Source organism: Ambystoma mexicanum, chromosome 10, assembly GCF_040938575.1.
Source record: "Ambystoma mexicanum isolate Mex_15411 chromosome 10, UKY_AmexF1_1, whole genome shotgun sequence".
NCBI classification, from domain to species: domain Eukaryota; kingdom Metazoa; phylum Chordata; class Amphibia; order Caudata; family Ambystomatidae; genus Ambystoma; species Ambystoma mexicanum.
In genome coordinates this window covers 648,448,151-648,467,848 of record NC_090932.1, presented here as the reverse complement: position 1 = coordinate 648,467,848, position 19,698 = coordinate 648,448,151, and the positions used below count along the sequence as shown (strand labels likewise).

The following is a 19,698-nucleotide window of genomic DNA, read 5'->3' as shown; positions in this document are numbered from 1 at the left end:
GTGGGGGCCTGGTGGAGGCTGCCCCTGGTGGCTGGTGGGTGGGGGTGGTGGGAGACATGAGTGGGGGCCTGGTGGAGGGTGCCCCTGCACTGCTGGGGGGTGGGGGTGGTGGGAGACATGAGTGGGGGCCTGGTGGAGGGTGCCCCTGGGGGGTGGGGGTGGTGGGAGACATGAGTGGGGGCCTGGTGGAGGGTGCCCCTGCACTGCTGGGGGGTGGGGGTGGTGGGAGACATGAGTGGGGGCCTGGTGGAGGGTGCCCCTGGTGGCTGGGGGGTGGGGGTGGTGGGAGACATGAGTGGGGGCCTGGTGGAGGGTGCCCCTGCACTGCTGGGGGGTGGGGGTGGTGGGAGACATGGGTGGTGGCCTGGTGGAGGGTGCCCCTGCACTGCTGGGGGGTGGGGGTGGTGGGAGACATGAGTGGGGGCCTGGTGGAGGGTGCCCCTGCACTGCTGGGGGGTGGGGGTGGTGGGAGACATGAGTGGGGGCCTGGTGGAGGGTGCCCCTGCACTGCTGGGGGGTGGGGGTGGTGGGAGACATGAGTGGGGGCCTGGTGGAGGGTGCCCCTGGTGGCTGGGGGGTGGGGGTGGTGGGAGACATGAGTGGGGGCCTGGTGGAGGGTGCCCCTGCACTGCTGGGGGGTGGGGGTGGTGGGAGACATGGGTGGTGGCCTGGTGGAGGGTGCCCCTGCACTGCTGGGGGGTGGGGGTGGTGGGAGACATGAGTGGGGGCCTGGTGGAGGGTGCCCCTGGTGGCTGGGGGGTGGGGGTGGTGGGAGACATGAGTGGGGGCCTGGTGGAGGGTGCCCCTGCACTGCTGGGGGGTGGGGGTGGTGGGAGACATGAGTGGGGGCCTGGTGGAGGCTGCCCCTGCACTGCTGGGGGGTGGGGGGGGTGGGAGACATGGGTGGTGGCCTGGTGGAGGGTGCCCCTGCACTGCTGGGGGGTGGGGGTGGTGGGAGACATGAGTGGGGGCCTGGTGGAGGGTGCCCCTGGTGGCTGGGGGGTGGGGGTGGTGGGAGACATGAGTGGGGGCCTGGTGGAGGGTGCCCCTGCACTCCTGGGGGGTGGGGGTGGTGGGAGACATGAGTGGGGGCCTGGTGGAGGCTGCCCCTGCACTGCTGGGGGGTGGGGGTGGTGGGAGACATGAGTGGGGGCCTGGTGGAGGCTGCCCCTGCACTGCTGGGGGGTGGGGGTGGTGGGAGACATGCATTGTTGATCAGTAGTGCAAGGTGACATGTGGGTTGGCTGGGGGGCATGCCCATGGTGGATGGGCTGCCTGCGGGACATGAGCAGGGGTGCAGGGTAGTCCCCCGTGGTGTGGGCTGCCTGCAGGGGCCGTGGAGGTTGTGGAGCGTACACCTGGGAGGACCCACACGGCCAATTCACGTGTAGTACTCCCCAGAACCCCTGAAATACACATACCCTGCTGAAATCGCGTGTGGAACTTCCCGCGCACCCCTGAAATACACGTACCCTGCTGAAATTGCGTGTGGAACTTCCCGCGCACCCCTGAAATACACGTACCCTGCTCGCACTGGGCCAATCGCGTGTGGAACTTCCCGCGCACCCCTGAAATACACGTACCCTGCTCGCACTGGGCCAATCGCGTGTGGAACTTCCCGCGCACCCCTGAAATACACGTACCCTGCTCGCACTGGGCCAATCGCGTGTGGAACTTCCCACGCACCCCTGAAATACACGTACCCTGATGAAATCGCGTGTGGAACTTCCCGCGCACCCCTGAAATACACATACCCTGCTGAAATCGCGTGTGGAACTTCCCGCGCACCCCTGAAATACACGTACCCTGCTCGCACTGGGCCAATCGCGTGTGGAACTTCCCGCGCACCCCTGAAATACACGTACCCTGCCCGCACTGGGCCAATCGCGTGTGGAACTTCCCGCGCACCCCTGAAATACACGTACCCTGCTCGCACTGGGCCAATCGCGTGTGGAACTTCCCGCGCACCCCTGAAATACACGTACCCTGATGAAATCGCGTGTGGAACTTCCCGCGCACCCCTGAAATACACATACCCTGCTGAAATCGCGTGTGGAACTTCCCGCGCACCCCTGAAATACACGTACCCTGCTCGCACTGGGCCAATCGCGTGTGGAACTTCCCGCGCACCCCTGAAATACACGTACCCTGCTCGCACTGTGCCAATCGCGTGTGGAACTTCCCGCGCACCCCTGAAATACACGTACCCTGATGAAATCGCGTGTGGAACTTCCCGCGCACCCCTGAAATACACGTACCCTGCTTGCACGGGGCCAATCGCGTGTGGAACTTCCTGCGCACCCCTGAAATACACGTTCCCCGCTTGGCGTTTGCTGTTTGCCAGCCCGGTGAACTGGTCCAGGGTTAGCGCAGCCCTTTGCGATGATTTAGCGATTTTGATGGCTTTTCCTTGCGCGAGGGCGTTCTTGGGGGCGTTACTGGCGCTGCTGCAGGGTCGCTGCGATTCTCTGCGCCACGGCTGGTTTGGGAGCCTGAAATCCATGAATACGCTGTGCGCGGAAATCGGTTTTAGCGCACGTGCCTGGCGCAGACAATCGCACGCGGACACTCTGCGCCAGCCGCTTGCGACACTTTTCTGCGAAATTCTATGGATTACCCTGTAAATGTTTTTGTGGTTTCCAGTTTTTTTAACCTTTTCCTATGCATCTTAAATGCAGGTGGGGATCTCAGTGCTTTGGCCTTCTTCTATGCCTACTAAATGCACATGAGTTTACTAATAATTTGGCCTACTCCTTCGCCTACTAAATGCACTTGGGTTTCTCAGCGGTTTGGTCTTCCCTGCCTACCGACTTCATGTGGGGATTTTCCTGTTTTCCTGCTTTGGCTTTCTTCTACAGCCACAAAATGCATATTGTATTCTCAGTGAGTTGGCCAACTCCTACACCTACACAATGCACGTGGGGCTGTCAGTGCTTTGGCCTTCCCTTCCGCCTATTAAATGCACCTGGAGCTCTTAGTGATTTGGCCTTCTCTACCTATTGAATGCACAAAGGGTTCTTCCTGCTTTGGACTTCTCCTATTTCTTCAAAATGCATTTGAGGTTCTCAGTGCTTCGGCCTTCTCTTAGGCCTACTAGATGCCTTCTCCCATGTCTCTTAAACGCATTTGCGGGTAACAGTGTGTTGACCTTCTTCTATGCCTAATAAATACACAAACAGTTCTCAATGCTTTGATCTTCTCCTATGCTTACTACATGTATATGTTTTTTCCTTCTTCTCCTGCTAAATGCATGTGTGCTTCTGTGTTTCGGTCTACTCCTATGCCTATAAAATGCATCTGGAGTGTTTAGTGCTTTGGCTTTCCCGGCTACTAAATGAATGTTGGGTTCTTCCAGCTTTTGACTGCTATCCCTACAAAATGCACATTGGATTCTCTGTAGCACTAGGGAGTTAGGATCAAATTTTGGGGGGATTCGGGAGTACAGGATTTGTGGGCGTGTGTGAATTGTGGGTGGAGAAGCAGTATACCCCACATACATTTAGTAGGAGGGGGAGAGGGTCAAAGCACTGAGACCCCCACAGGAATGTTGTAGGTGAACAAGAGGTATATACAACCCAAATGCAAGTGAAGTTCTCAATGCTTTGGCCTTCTCCTCCAGCTACTAAATGCCGTGAGGTTTTCTGTATTTTAGCCTTCCCCAATGCCTCTTATATTTATGTAGGGTTCTCAGTTCTTCACTCCTCTCCTCCACCTACTAAATGCAGTGAGGTTTTCTGTGTGTTTGCCTTCTCCAATACCTCTTAAATTTATGTAGAGTTCTCAGTGCTTCTGCCTTCTTCTATGCCTTCTAAATTCATGTAGGGTACTCAGTGATATAGGGCCTCATTACGGCTTTGGCGGTAGCCATGCCGCTATCGGTGCCATGGCTGCCATCAAAACCGGGTCTGGGTTCCCTGGGGAATTACCGGGCCATTCCGAGTTTGGAGGGCCCAGTAATTCCCCTACAGTGAACCCAGGCCCGGACCTTCCCCATTCCCATTTGAGCCCTCATAGGGCTCAATGGGAATGGGTCCAGGGAGCTAACAACAGGCCGATTACGACCGGCCTGTTGTTAGCTCCCTGGTCCCCTCGCGGGACCCGGTAACGACGCCTGGTTTTACCAGGCGTCCTTACCGGGTCCCGCGAGGGGACCTTGTCATTTTGCGGAATGGGTTTAACGGGTCCGCCTCCATTAGCGGAGCCCGTTAACCCATTCCGCAAACCGTATAATGAGCCCCATTTCTCCACCTACTAAAGGCAAATGTGGTCCTCTGCACTCAGGCCTTCTACTGTGCCTTGTAAATGCATGTGCGTTTGCCTTACCCTCCTACTAAATGCACATGAGTTCAGTGCTTTTGCCTCTTACCCCACCTGAAAACTGAACATGGAGTTATCACAGCTTTGGTCTTGTTTGCATAAAATATATACAAGTGGTTATAAAGGATTGGGCCTTCTACTCTGCTCACACAATGCAAATTGGGTTCTGGTGCTTTGGACCTCTCCACCTACTAAGTAAGCGGATGACAGCCCGGAAAAGTGCAGGAGGGGAGCCAGGAAAAGCACTCTTCTCCCTTTTATTTGAACTTGAAGCCTGGGAAAGGCAAGAATACCTAATGAGGCACTTGAAAGACATAGATCTGCTTTGGCATTTTGCTCTGCCTACAGAAAACACGTGGTTTTCTCAATGCTTTGTCCTTCTTCTATGCCTAGATAATGCATGTGGGGTTCTCAATGCTTTGACCTTTTACGCCTAATAAATACGCATGGGATTTTTCTTGCCTTTGCTTTCTCCCTGCCTACTAAATGCACGTTGACTCTCAGTGCCTTGGTCTTCTTCACCTACAAAATGCACGCACATTTCTCAGTGATTGGGCTTTCTACTCCATGTACTAAATGCGCCTACACATACTAAATGCATGTGGGGTTCTTCCTACTTTGGCCGTCCCTCTGCCTACAAAATGTATGTGAGGTGTACTGCCCAATCATCCACAATTCACACTAACCCACAATTATTGTGCTCCTGAATCCCCCCAAAATGTTATCCTATTTCACTAACTCTACCTTTAGGGAGATATGTGTACAACCTTGTGGTGAAGACTGCACAACCATCTAACTAAAATGTGGAGGGGGTGCACTCAACCAAAAAGTTAAAACCAAGCCTCTCTATTGTGGGTACCTGTGGCAGAGCAGTTGGGCCTATCGCCAGGGAGGGAAGTAGGCTGACACAGAGGAGCAATTACTCCACACAGTTAACCAAGGAACCCACACCACACTAGTGTTCTGAAAAATGCATACCTGTATTTAGATACACACATAAATGTATCTTTTAGTTTAAATGTGTCGTTAGGCAAACACAACACTTTGTAAAAATACACAGTGGGCTTCATTATAAGCCAGGCGGTAGCCGTGCCATTAAAAACGGCACGGCTGCCGCAGGAGTAATTATTTTCCCAGCAGTACAGCCCCGGCGGTCCCTTCGGCCAGGCGCCGGAAAAAAGAAACTCCCCATTCCCATCGTGTCCCAATGGACTCGATGGGAATGGGGAGGACGGCAGCACCGGTACCACTAGTAATGGTGCCGGTGCTACCGTCGAAGTCTGCGGGCGGGTGCCGTTCGCGCCCGCCAGGTCAGACCTGGCAGGCGGGAGGCCATCCCGCCCGCAAACTTGTACTCTGCCGGTCCGGTAACAAAGATGCCGGTAGCTCACCGCCACCGTTGTTACTGCGACCGCCAGGGTCGTAATGACCCCTCGTGTCTTTATAAAATCTGTAAATTGTCAATGAAGACGTTTCTCACCCCTATGCTAAAATGGAATCCCACTGTCTAGTGATAAGCACAAAACACATAGTGAGAAGTGGGAGGGGAACAGACCCCAGTGGTGAATATCAAACCCTGTCCCAATATTCCTAACCTTTAGGACATAGTATCATGATAATAGAAATGTAAACAACACAGTAAATGTTGGACCCATAGGGAGGAAAAAGGGGAAAATAAAAAATGGCACACAGTCAGAGGCCACCACAAGCTAGTACATTATACTCGAGAAGAATAGATACAGTAAAACTAAAAGATACATTGGCCCTCATTACGACCCTGGCGGAAATCAACCGACCGGACCGCCATAGCGTAAATAGCGTTTCCGCCATTGCACGACGGAGCAAAGTGCGGCTCATTCCGACCCATCGGGCACGAGCACCACGCCATGGCGGAAGTGCAAAGTCCGCGATGGCGGAAATGACCCCAAAACGGCCCACACCGCCGCCGTACGGCCTAGGTGCAATTCCGCCACCCCTCTTAGCGGTCACAGCAATGAGCGGCAATCGTAAAGTACGGTGACCGGAAATATACGGAAACGGAAGTAAAAACATGGTCCCGGAACGGGAAACATCACGCCGTACACCTATAAAAACACTATTTCCACACAACCATTAAAAATACTACCCTGAGACACATCCCAACCCGAAATCCACCCTAGTGAAACCAAGAAAAATGGGAAAAGTAGCGAAGAAAGCGTGCGACCGCAAGCGGCAGGTCCACTTCTCCCGTGAGGAACTCACCGTGCTCACAGAGACCCTCCAGGAGAATGCCGCCGTCGTCTTCTCCACGCAAATGACCAGGACGCCACTTGCGAACAAGAAGGCCATATGGGCCCTGGTGGCACAGCGGGTAAGTGCGGTGGGGACCGCACCCCGCAACCCACAGCAATGCAGAAAGCGATGGGACGACCTGCGGATACGCGTCCGTAGCATACTTTCTGCCAACCGCAACATTGCCACAGCTACCGGGGGAGGATCGGAATCACCCATCAAGCTGACCCCCTGGGAAGAAATCTGTGCCTCCACCATTGGAATGGAGAGTATCGAGGGAGTCGGAGGGATGGAGAAAGGAGTGCAGACATCCGAAGAATCAGGTAGGTGTCCCAAATAAAACAATGCTAAAACCACAATGTCCAATCATGTGAAGTACCACGTGTCCACATAGTGCAACAGTAACACATGTCCAGGAGAACGGCCACATACATAGGCCCGATAGCACACTTTAAAACTCACATTAAATACATAAATAATTAAAAATCCTAAAAACACCCTCTACACGTGCAGCAGGCACACCCTAACTGCAGGCTGCAAAACAACTGCACCCTCACTCCACACAAAAAAGAAACCACCTCCAAGGCCCCAACCCAAATCACCCTCAGGTACCACCCCAATGCATGTGATACATTGCCATTCCAATTCCCACAGACCCATCAATAACGCTCGCCCTCTTCTACTCCACCACAGGGTCCGATTCAAACGACGAGCTCCAGGACACCCCTACCAGCACACCTGCAAAGAGGGCCAAGACCAACGGCCAAAGACCCTCCACCTCAGCTGCACGCATCAAGACACGGCAGCAGGACAAATCAAGTGGCAGCACACAGGAGGGAACTCCAACAGGCACCCCAGCACCCAGCATGCCCACAACAGCACCACCACAGGTCCCCCCAATGGATGCCACAGAAGGCACTGCTCCTGGTGGCAGCAGCACCATAGGTGACACTGCATTAATGGCAGCATGCTCCGACACAGAAAACGGGGATGTCGAAGTCAGATCCATCCATGACCTGTCTCAATCCCCCTGTCTGTTCCATCCCGTACACCATGAGGATACCACGCAGGGGCACCCACAAGACGACGACTGGCCATCCCCCACAAGCCCTGTGGCAAGGCAACATGAGGTGACCAGCCCCTCTGTGACACCACCGCAAATGGCCATGGCCCAGCAGAGGCAACAGTCCCTCGACCAGGTAATCGTGCAACAGCAGCAACTGGCTACGCTCCTCAAGGACCATGCCGATGAATGTGGGGGCACTAAGGCAGACATAGAAACATCAACTGAGACACTTAGGGCAGAAATGGAGAGAAGTACAGAGACACTAAGGGCACAAATGGAGAGTAGCACCGAGAGCCTGAGAGTAGAAATGGAGAGAAGCACCGAGAGCCTGAGAGTACAAATGGAGAGAAGCACCGAGAGCCTGAGGGGGGAACTGCATGCGACGTCCAAAGACGTATGTGCCGAACTTGCCGCTGTGCGCCGTGTGCTCACTGAGCTCTCACAAACCCTTAGGGACATGCATGGACGTGAGCAGGCAGAGACATCATCCGTTGCAAGTTCCGTCCAGGGCAGCCCCCAACGTAGATCAGGGAGGAACCTGCGCTCCACAGCCAGGGGTGCCCCTGATACCCGGAGAGGGGGCTTGCAATAGCGACTGCCCACTGACAATGAGCATCTATGGACACTGGTGTTCGGGGGGGAGGTAGGAGGGTGGAGGGGGTGTGTTGGGCTCACTTGGGTGGCGGGTCGATGGGGTGTGTAACATGATTTCACATATGCCATAAACAATGCACGATTATCCAATGAGATGTGTGGACATTGATCTTTGTGTACGAGGCCATTATAGGCGTACAGTCCCTATTGTGCATGTTCCGGACACACACAGTGCCACAAGTTCCGTGTCCATGTATCAGCCACCAGGCGTGAGTGCTAGAAGCATGCATCTATGATATGCTGACGAATGTCACGGCCCTCCTGTGCCTCGGGGACTCCTTGAGGTGCTGCCACATCCCCACCCTCATCATGACCATCTTCAGGTGCTTGCAGTTCTGCGTCAGGGGGCATGGGCACATTTCTACGTACGCACATGTTGTGTAGCATGACACATGCCATGACCATCTTTGCGACCTTCTCATGGCGGTACAGGAGTGCCCCGCCAGACCTGCTGAGGCAGCGGAAACGACCCTTCAGTAGGCCGAATGCCTGTTCTATGACTACACGGGTACGTGAGTGGGCATGGTTGTAGTCCTCCTCATGCTGGTCCCGTGGGTTCCGGAGTGGTGTAAGGAGCCATCTCTTCAGTGGATACCCGGCATCACCTGTATGTGGACAATAAAGGATGTTTGAGGAATGCCATTGCTACGTACGCACCCCCCCCCTTCCTGCTAGGTCATTGCCGCATCACATACCCCACATTATCATGCTTGAAATGAGACTCACCGAGTAGCCAGGATCTGTTCCCTGCGTGTCGCTCCATGTAGCGTGGTATTGTAGAGTTCCTCAAGACCATAGAATCATGGGTTGATCCTGGGAATCGGGCACAACAATGTGTAATGATCCTGTTGGAGTCACACACCATTTGTACATTCAGAGAATGAAATTGTTTTCGGTTGCGGTACTGGGCCTCCATGGCATGTGGGACGACCAATTCCACATGGGTGCAGTCGATGGCACCAATGCAACCCGGTATGCCGGCAAGTGCATGGAATCCCACTTTTGTGTTTGTAATTTCCTGCTCCGAGCGTGGTAGAGAGATGTAGTCGTCTGCGTGCTGCAGGAGGGCATCGAGCACTTGCAATAGTGTCCGTGAGAACAGTGGCTGTGAAATGCCATGCAACTGTCCGACTGTGTGCTGGTAGGTGCCTGTGGCCAGGAAGTGGAGTACAGACACCACCTTCAGTAGGGGTGGGATGGCGGTTGGGCTGTCTATCATGCTGGCAAGGTCAGCCTGTGTCATGTCCACAATGGCGGTTATGGTGTCCCGGTCCAAACGGTAGAGGGTGTGGATCTGCTCATCAGTGAGGTCGAACGGATGTGCTCGGAGGCGTGGGATTGCGGGCTGCCTGCGTGGTGGTAGTGGCTGTGCTGGCGGCCCTTGCTGGCCCTGCCTTGCCCTCCTCCTCCTCCTCCTCCTGCGTCTCCTCCGTGCGGCCGGTTGTAGTCGGTATTCGTCTTCTTCTTGAAGTTGGAGTACTTGCAGTGCTATCAGGTCCCCCAGGGCCAACATGGCTAGTCCTGCCGGTAGCATTTCGGTGTGGGTGTGGTTGTGGGAGGGGGTTGGGTGTGCAATTTATGTGTTTCCAGGCTGTATAGCCTCCACCTGTGGTGATTCATTCCACCTGTGCAAGCTGCTCTCCCCTTTGGGCGAGCACGTCCCGCACACAACGCTGCAATTCGACGAATGGCATCTTGCCATTACAATCATGTATTTGTACCCGATGGCAGTGTAACATTGGTTGATATGTTCATTCTGCTTAGGTCCCATTGTTTCACATACTATCTTTGCAGTCGCGAACAGACTTGTGAAGGGTCAGTGGAACGTAGTACTCGAGTAACGGTGGACCCTCATGCAACACTGCACCGAGGTTCACCGACGGGCGGGGCGTCCCATTTGTGAGTGAAGGCAGTTGCCATTTTCACACACAGCCGCACTAGATGGATGAATTTGTGATTTCAAGCGGCCACAGATGCCTTTTCGACGTGATGTTGCAAATGAGGAATTCGAAGGACGGCGCTTTCGGTTTTCAGCTAGCGGCGAGGAGATGCCCACAGGTCTGACTGCAAATATAACGTTCTATTGTTCAATGTCCTTGGGACAGGGGCCATGGCGAGGATGCAATGATTGATATGAATAGTATGGGATGCGCAATAGCGAAGTGGGCCATAAGGCCGGACGTTCCCAATTACATGTTGCTTCACAACACTGGAATTACGGGCTGGGGCACAGTGGATTTTGCAGGCTGCATTACGCACAGACTCAATGGAAGTTTCACATGTCATGTGAGTATGGAAGCAGGCGTTTGTGATGGTGTTTTCACCTCGATATAGATAGTTATGATTCGCTAGTGGTTTTTGGTTGGTGATGATCCTTTGGAGTGGGCTAGCATGCATATGGCTGTGGATTTGGTGTGATCAGTGAAGTGAGTAATTCAAATGTAGTTCTGATGGCCATACTATTCTTTTTCATTTCGTTTGGGTGACAGGTATCTCCTCCCCTTTTGCCACTGCCATCTGTATGCCACTCCTGCAGATGGATTTTACTCCCGACACCTGCTGCTTCGTGTTAATCAGTGGAGCAGCATTACGATCTTATGGGACGATCGCCAATGGGCCACATGCCCTTACGCAGTACTGGTGGCTAGGAGCAACATTTCGGCCTTTCAGCTGGACTAGTGCCTCCCTATTGGGACGGCCCTGCGGGTCGAGGCGCTTCCATGTTGCCTTTTCGTACGAGAATGTAGCCCCTGTGTGCCATGAGGGTACAGGGCGTCACACGAGAAGTAGCTGGTCATTTCTTGCGGATGCAGCCCACAATGGTGAAATGTATTTTGGAGTTCATGGCCTGATGGCTGTATGGGCTTGGTGAATTTGTTGTGCATTAAATTCCTATTCTGATATGAACCGTGTAGCGTTCTTCTTTGCAGGTGATGTGTCATATTCCTATTTGGGGAGCGATGTATTGTGAGAAGATCTGCATTGGGTTCCAGCTTCGGAGTATAGTTGCGTGGTACTGTGCTGGGCGCGTTTGCCTACGAAGCCCAGTGAGGTCAGGGATGAGGCCTGCCAATGTGACTGTTTTGATGATGTGATGCTCAGGGGCGGGGGAATGGCTTTTGTGTAACAGATGCCGGTCAGCCAGTTGGATTGGTGGTATGATGTGATTATCAGAATATGGCTGGTCACAGGTGCCTGTGTTTGCGTGCGTTTCTTGGAGGGAGACTGAGGTCATGTCCATTTGTGTGGCTTCTGTATTCGTGCCATCTGTGCCCTGCAGCTCCCATTGGCCCCTCTTGAGATTCATTTGTTCGTTGGCAGGCATGGATGACTTGTACATTTCACTGGTTGCATTGTGTGACTTCATTGCACCTACGGGGAGTTGTGCAATGTGGCCAGGGAGCGGTGTACAGGCACTCAGTAGGGCCGTTTACGGTTGGTTCGCGATGCCGTACTTCTCGCCATGGCGGAATGGTACTTTCCGCCGTGCTTGATGGCGTTAGGTGCATGTCCGCTGGGGTCAGAATTCGCGTACCGTTGCGCCATGGTGGTAATTGCGGTTTGGCATGGCGCGCGCGCGCGCGCGTACTTGGTGCAGTTAGCGTTGGCGTTCACTGCGGTGTCGCTAATGGCATCGCACTTTGCGGTGACGGGTCATAATCGCACCGAGCGCTATTCGATGGCGGTGTTGCATTTCCGCCATCGTTTTTCAATTTCCGCCAGGGTCGTAATGAGGGCCATTGTAATCAGGCATTATCATAGGCAGAAGAGTAGTTAAATAGCAAGAATAACCCACCAACCCAGAGCCCCATAGTAGGCAATCACATTCGTAGTTACTGAAACAAAGGTTCTAGGAAGGCAGAACAACCCTTCTTTTACAGGTGTGATTTACAGGAACCGAACAGACACTTGAAACTCGGTCCAACAACGGCAGACTACGTAAAGAAGAAGAATCAGCTCTCCTAAGAGTGCGACCCTCCAGCCAAGAGTAAAAAAACAACAACCGGGGTGGCTCCCAGAAGACTGAGGATCCCAGCATAGCATGTCCAGCAAGCTCGGTGAACAAAGGAGGGCAGCAACACAAGCAAACAATGGCCCCACGATGAAGACTATGGGAGAGGTGACTCAGGACAGCCCAAACAGTTTTCTACACCAAAGGCGGCTCCACCAATGCCGTCAAAATGAGGAAGGTGGCAGTAAATCAGCCCTGCAGCAGTCCCAGCACAGAAGGTCCAGGCCAGCCCATGAAGAGGACCAGGCGGAAGAAGACGACAGCCCAGGAGGAATGTCCATCAGTGGAATCAAAACTGAAACCAGGTACACACACACAAGCCCAGCCAGCAATGTTCCCCCTAAGCTGTGCGCATGTGCGCTTGCCCAGCTTTCTTCTGGGTACCGCTCAGAAGAATTTAATCAGCGCACACAGACAATTCCCATCTATTCTAAAAGATTTAATAATGCAGAAGCCACAACAAGTATCTAATATTTGCGTTTCTCTCAAAATAAAGCTAAATTATACTATTCTTGATATTCTGGTCTAGCCTATTTATATTTCCCTACTATGCAAACTTCATCTTAAAAACCTAAAAATAGAATACTCCCGCAACTTAGGGTAAAAAAGTATATGAAAAAGTGGCTCCAAGAACAGAACATATAACTAAGATATGCCTGTACACATTAACCAAATGTAACCAAATTATCTTCCATCCCCACCCATGACTCCTATATTTCACTCTACCATACTTATATCGTATGACTCGAACTGTTCCCCAGGCCACATTTAGATATTACCAGACAACCTTGACTCTGCCTACCTTAGCTCTGCAAATGGTTACCAGACTTAGATACAAGTCTTGTTTTATGTTTGTTATAATAATATGAATGATATTCAAGCACTAGAATTAAAGCATTACCCACACTATATAACCCAAGTGTCAGCTCAAATATTGAATATCGACTGTAAGTAAGCAGGCTACTAGGATGTTAGCCTCATCCCATGCTTCCTATTCTTTGTACATATGTCACACATGCACTTTGAAAGCCCCCCCCCCTTGCAAGTTAATGCATTATAAAACTCAAATATTAATTTTCCCTCTAAGGATTTTGAGTAGTGTAAGTGTGTCGAAGAAGGAAACTGAGACAAAGGTGGCATGGTTTTGGTTATAAAATTGTATTTATTGAATACAAAAAAGGATCTGTCCCCATCTCTAAGAGGGGGTTCCCAGCCTCGAACTAAAACTAAAGAAATTTTCAAAATGTTTGCCAAATCAAAGTTGCACCATCCTGCATAAAATCCTACTCTAACCCTCAAGCTATAACTAACGGATAAACTAACAGAAAGTTCCTTCTTCAGGAGCATGGCTCCCTCCTGCTGCTTCTTGAAAAGTGTCCAAAGAATGGACTTCAATCTTTCATAGTTTCACATGCTGTGAATATTCCCCTTCGTCAGGCTGGGAATCCCCGGTTACTTTAATTTAGTACTTTTCCTATGGAAAAACGTTGACACCTTGAGTGTCACATCTACGTCGTTGTGGGTGCTTTTGGTCCCTACCAATAGCACATAGAGTGTGTAGCGCCGCCCCAGCGGCTTCCCCTCAAAGTTCAACCATCTTTCTAGCTGGTGGGATTCCTAGAGTTCTTCTTGTCACTGAGAAATTATCTTTATACACAAAAATATCTTTTGAATGGATTGTGTGGTAAAGTCCCCATTCTAAGGCTCCTCATTGGCTGGAGGACTAAGCCCCGCCCCTGCCAGGTACTAATATGAGTGTTCCTCCCAATGCCACTGCTCTGCAGGTCGTGGATTCGAAAAGATCAGTGGAACTTTGTGGGTAGAATCAGGGGATAGGTTCCTATATGTTCACGATTTCCTGGTTTGTTGGGCACATTGCCCTGTTTTTAGGGAGTAAAATGGGTGATGCATATGCCTCACAGCTGTAAGGCTGTTTTTGAGTAAGTGTTGTCACAACTTACAGAACATAATGTGGATAGTAAGTAGTGGCCCAGGAATTCTGATCATCATATTCTATTGTGCAGTTATTGTGATGCATTTATCGTCCTTACACAAATTAGGAGCACATTTTCTCCTGGCCTTGAATTACTCCATGAAAGTGTTACATGAACTCCTATTGCCATGTTTTCTCACTAACTATGCATGTTCACAAAGTGGCTTAGATCGTTATTCAGTTGCGCACATGGAAAGTAATGTGCGCACGAAGGCTAATCATTTCCTCACTTAGGGAAAAATAATTAGAGGGAACATTGCCAGCCAGTATGGCCAGTTTTGGTCTAAAAAATCAGCAGCAGCTATTTGGCACCAAAATCTTCTCAGCAGGTAAGAAAACCTGCATCCTTCCTAGAAAAATCGAACAGGATTGAGTGGAAGAACACTGTCTCCCCTAGATATATCACACACACACAAATACTGGGCCTCATTATGACCCTGCCGGTCCAGAAACAAGGGTGCCGGTAAACTCACCGCCACAGTTGTTTCCGGACAGGCATATTACAGGTCTGTCTGCTGGAGCCGCTGTGCCTGACACGTCTGACCCTGCCGGGCACATTGGCCACGGTAGGCAGACCGGTAACGGAAGCACCGGCATCGTTAGCAACAGTGCCGGTATTTCTGTGTCGCTACTCCCATATAGTCCTATGGGACTCCATGGGAATGGGGACTTACATTTTACCGGCGCTTGACTTTCCGGGCTGCTGGAGTTATAATCTCCCGGTGGCAACGGGGAAGTCAGGCGTCGGTAAATATTTACGGTCCGACGGCAACCCGCAGGTAGCACCGGCAGGGTTTCTGCCGGACCCGTAATGTGGCGCACACACTCCCAGGCATAAACCAGTCTGCCAAATACACAGAGGGGTTACACAAAGAGGATATGCATTAGTCAGCACAGAGCCAGGAACTGATCTAGGCCAGTTGAAATCAGTGTGGAGGGTGCATGGCTAGGCTCAACGCAAGTCCATATGTGCACAGCAGCCATTTTAGTGGTTTCCCTGAACAAAGCCCCAAAGCAAAATAGCTGTGAGCAGGACTTAATCAATGTATTATTAGCCCAATGACTACCGTAAATTTACATTGGACCACTAATGCTGTAAATCGACTTTCACCTTTGGTGAAGCCAAAACTAAATTACAGCTGACACCAGCCTGCTCCCTAAAAACAATGTAGGGTGTTACCATCAGTCTGGGGCTAAAATGTGGGGGCATAAAAAGCACCCCTGTGCCAGGACCTTTATGGGCTGCCATTGACCTTATAATCAGACTATGTAAAGGGTTGCAGTGGCAGAGGGACTTAAGTAGAAGTCCCACAGGCCACAAAAAGGAATGCTGGGGAGTTCACAGTCCATTACCCCTACTGAGGGGTCAACGCAGAGCGCCCCGCCCAGGCGCTCAGAATGGCATGCTGCAAATGCTGACAAGCTATCAGACAAGGGGGATAAGCGCAAGTGCTAATGCGAATGGTAGTTGTTGGTGGGGGTGGGGGGGTTATGGTTGTTGGTGGGGTGGAGGTTGTGGGTGGGGGTGGGGTGGTGTTTGTTGTTAGGGGTGGGGGGAGGTAGTTGTAGTAGGGGATATTGTTGCCTTATTGCCAGTATAAAACACACTTGACTCTTCTTCATGTTGGTAATATCAATTTAATGCAATTCAGACAGATGCATTCATTGCATGTATGGGTGCCATGTGTCTGGAGTAAAACATAATTTCCAATGAGCTCCTGGCAGACCATCCGTCCTTCTCTTGCTTCCCCACGTAGGGCCTGGGGTGCCCAGTCCACTCCTCCAGCCTCTTCCTCATCAGAGCTAGGGGGGTCATTGACCTCATCTGCGGGCATTGCTACATTCCTGCGTATGCACATGTTGTGCAGCATGGTGCAGACCACTATCATTTTCCCTACTTTTTCGGGGCTGTACATCAGTGCACCGCCTGTGTGATGTAGGCACCTGAACCAGGATTTCAGGAGGCCAAATGTCCTCTCAATGCAAGATTGTGTTCTCCTCTATGCATCATTATAGACCATCTCCTGTGGTGTAGTAGGGTTTTGCACGGGGGTCATTAGCCATGGAAACTGCGCGTATCCAGCGTCACCTGCAAGACATGAATGGACTGTGTGAGACATGGCAGTGTGTTGTCTGTGGTACAAGTGCATGGTCCTGATGTGCATACTCCTATGTGCATGTCTCAGTGGATGGTCACAAGACACCTTGTGTGCATCAGGGTTGTTGGGGCATGGTCAACATGACTACCTTGCAGTCATATGCATTGTGGGAGTCGGCAATCATGTGTAGTCTGTCAGTGATGTGACATTGGCAATGCACTGTTCATCTATGGTGTGGCACTACGCCATGTGGGGTATATCGATATGCCTAAAAGGGTTGTACTTTGACATGATTGCGTGGTGCTGCCTAGCATGGCTGGATGCCCTGATTTATTACATGTGTGAAGTCTGTGTCCTGGGGTGGGTCCTCAGGGTGCCTGACGTATTCTGGGTGTCATTGTTGTTGCATCATTGTACTTGTGGTTCATTCACTTCACTACTACTGACGTGCCCCATGTGCATGTGAGTGCTTTTGTCAGTCAGGACTGAGTGCTACTTACCCACGAACCAGCTGTGCTGTCCTCTGTGCCTCTCCATGTACGCAGGCAGGGTGCTGTTTCACAGAATCAGTGCATCATGTGTCGCACCAGGATACGGCGCACAACTGTGACTGATGGTGAGGTCGGCATCATAGGTCATCTGCACGTTCATGGAGTGATATTGTTTCCGGTTGCGGTATGCCTCTTCAGTTGCCTGGGGTGGTACCAACGTCACATGGGTGCAGTCCAATGCTGCAATTGTGTTGGGCAAATGTGCGATGTTGTAGGACCTTGCCTTTGCTGCATGCACCTGTGCCTGGGTGTTGGGGTGCGTGCATCATTAGGGCATCCAGGACTTGGTCCAGCACCTTTGAAAATGTGGGATGAGACATGCCATGCAGTGCCCCTACTGTCTGCTGGAAGACACCTGTGCCACAGAAATGTAGGACGGACACAAGCTTCAGCCGAGGGGGGGAGCTGTTCGGATGGAAATGGCACTCTGCAGTTGTGCCTGTGTCAGGGTGAGCAGGTCGGCGATGGTTGGACGGTCCAGTCTGTATGAGGTGACTAGTTGCGTGAGTGTCCCTGGGGATGGTCGGACATGTGGGATTGGTGCCCTCTGCTGCATGTGTCTCCTATGCCTTGGTTGCGCCTGTCTCATTCCCTGCTGTGGTCTAGCATGCTGCTGTAGCTCAATGTAAAGTAGCAGGTTGTGGAGCCCATAATCTATGTCTGCTTGTGGATGCATGTTGCTTCGATGTGTGTTGGGGTGGGCCTTTCATACTCCACCTGAGTGGATCTGGTGCACCTGGGCCTTGATTTGTGACAACTGTTTGCATTTACCTCCACCTTTTTGGTGGTGGTAATTCTGATATATTTTTTGCGGAATAACCTCCGGTTTTTTAGGTAATTCCGCAGTTTTTTTACTTGTAATGTGACAGTAATAGGTTTTTGTTTTTTGGAGGTAATTCCGCCCATGGAACTACCTCTGGCTCGGATTTCTGCAAATTATTGTCGGAGTTACCGCTGGAGGTGATCCGGCCGATGGTAACTTCTCCAGAGGTGTTACCGCCAACATTTCTGTAAGTCATAGTTTGGCGTAGTGGTAAAGTTGGCGATAACATAGTTACCGCCAACTTTACCACTTACTGCCAGAGTCGTAATGAGGCCCTTTTTCTTTAAAGAACCATATTCTGTGAAACTAAGAATGTGGCGACCAGGCATGAAAGCAACAGCTTTTTCATGGGCAGGATTTACGGCCTGAGAAGCCTTGAAACACTTGTGTATAGGCGCGTTATAAATGCCATATCATATCGTATCATAGGGACCAACATTAATTCAGGGCAGACACTGTACAGCCTTCTCCTTTGCACAGCCGTTCATTTGCATGTTTAAAAAAGGATTTACAACATGCCACCTGTGAGGTGTTAACATTTCTACATATGTTTATCCTTTAAAACTTAGGCTTTTCCTGGATGCGAAGTCCACTTTTCTAATGTATTAAGGTCCAATGAGACTTTAGCAAATAGGAGAAGTGGCAGACTTTTTAGAAATCCTCATAGTGGCCATGGTGCCCACGTTGCTCCCATAATGAAAGATTTGATGAGATTTTGCTGCTGGAAAACACAACATCTCCTCTCAAACCCTTCCACCCACCGAGTCCTGACTTACCTGCATGCATGGCCAATAGACAAATGACTTACATCGTAACACAGAATAAATGTAGTGTTAAGCCGAGACCCATAATTTCTCCCAATGGTGAAATGTGAATATAATGTCATTAATCTCTATCAGACCATTAAGCTGCCAGTGTTTTTTCCAGCACCACAAACAAAGACAGGAAAAGGCTTGCGCACCTTTGATGCTAGATGGACATTGTGCGCCTCATCATTAGTTACAATAAAAACATGTTATATGTTAATGGCCTCAAATTTGAAAAAAAAACACCTACTTATGAGTTAACGATTGCTGTAACCCCATGTAGTACTTTCTGCGTATCACATCCAGTAAATAAAATAGTGTTTTTTTTTAAGTATTTAAAATGCCACATATTTTTACTGTTACCATCATACTCATCGATGCCCTGTGCTGTGGTATAATATTGACACAACGAGTACTTCTTGGGTGCACCTATCAACTGTTTTGACGTATGGACTTGTGGCAAAAGTTAGAACAATCTATAAAGCAACCTTAGAAAAAATGACTGTAGAATGCATACACGCACGCTATGTGCAGGCAGCCAACAGCTAGGCCAAATGCCCATTTGAAAGGGGGATAAGTGCCAAATGTGAGTTGCAAATGGTTCACCCCTCTATGTATGTGAATCAGCAACTTGGCGATGAGTATATAGCTTTGCAAGAAATTTCTCCTGAGTGGAAGAAATTCCATAAAACACGGTATTTGACCCATCTTTGTTCTCAGTAGAGGGGCTCCCACACTCCCTTTCAATTTTGTAAAACTTGGGGTTTCACCCTAAGTAGCCCAGGGTAATCCAGACAGGGGCCCCTTGGTCACTGTGCCTTAGGCTCAGCTTCACCTCACTGAAGAGGCACAAAAAGGCCGAAACATGTGAATGGGGTTGCTACTGGTACTCTAGTTCAGAGGAGATTTGCCTGGCCTATCGGTGCTGGACTGACGTTGTGGGTGGGACAAAGACTGATATGCACATGGATATTTCTCCTCTGTAAAGGGTGCAGTGAACTAAAACGTGGTTGTAGACCCTCCCGAGTGGAAGAAATCCCATAGAACAGGGTATTTGACCCATATGTGTGCTCAGGAGAGGGGCTCCCACATTCCTTTTGAACTTT

The 19,698-nt window shown here is 51.0% G+C and overlaps 1 protein-coding gene across 3 annotated transcripts in view; it reads left to right on the top strand.

Moving 5' to 3' along the window:
* The window catches only part of LOC138491618 (E3 ubiquitin-protein ligase DDB_G0292642-like), a 536,293-nt gene that overhangs the window by 470,707 nt on the left and 45,888 nt on the right, over positions 1 to 19,698 (top strand). The gene's annotated exons all lie outside the window — the stretch shown is intronic.